Here is a 911-nt window from a genome sequence, read left to right as displayed (position 1 = left end):
ACCTTGGCGACCGTCATGTCCAACCGAGTCTTAAACACACTACCTCGCACTTTTTATCATACCAATCCACCCGAGCTGTAAATAGATAATGACAACATTTAACCCAAAAAAAGGTTATCCTCTCATATTCCAACATCAGCACAGCATTTCGTAACCAGAGGGGACCACGTTGGATGGCTACCTCTATATTTCGTCTAAGTGGTATAATAATTAGGAAGCTTTGCAAGTGCAAAACAAACCAAGACTGTTAGTATCGTTGTTGGTTGTGTGATGCCTAGTTGATGGGGTATACAGTATAGATTGGCCGTCGTATAATGCTGAAAGATTTTTAAGATTTAGATATCTAAGTATTTGGACCTAGTGTGCCTAAGCAGTAATTTTTGAAATATATATAATCAAAAAACTATTTATATCCCCAAAAAACTATCTAGGAGATCCAAGTGGATCATCATTGCAGCATATCCAATTTTCATATCCCCAAAATATATACTATGTTTTAACCAAAAAAAAGAAAGAAAGAGAATCTATTCTGTGATCTAACTGCCTCGCAGCAGACACAGGATATTTGCCCAGTTAGAAGTGCAAACCGATGCCAAACGATGTATATGACATACAAGGCCACAGTAGGGATATCCAAGACCTATTTCACTGACTAGCGCAATACCCACCTGCATGTTGACGAATCCTTCGCACACCAAAATTTGGACTCCTGATAAATCATCCAATAAAACCATTATGGGCAAATCATACAAGTCTGCCGTCTTGAATTCAACATCCCTTCTGAAGAACAGAAGTATATTTCATCCGCCGCCATGCAGAAAATTATTCAGTATATCCCTTGTTCTCCCTGCTCAGTCCGGCAGAACAACGTTCAAAAGCAATTTAAAAATCATTACAAAGAGCTCCAAACA

The sequence above is a fragment of the Phoenix dactylifera genome, chromosome 6 (genome assembly GCF_051530095.1).
Source record: "Phoenix dactylifera cultivar Ajwa chromosome 6, Ajwa_hap1_PhDact_Kaust_v1.1, whole genome shotgun sequence".
NCBI lineage: Eukaryota > Viridiplantae > Streptophyta > Magnoliopsida > Arecales > Arecaceae > Phoenix > Phoenix dactylifera.
The sequence above is the reverse complement of the archived record's forward strand: the minus strand, read 5'-3'. Positions refer to the sequence as shown.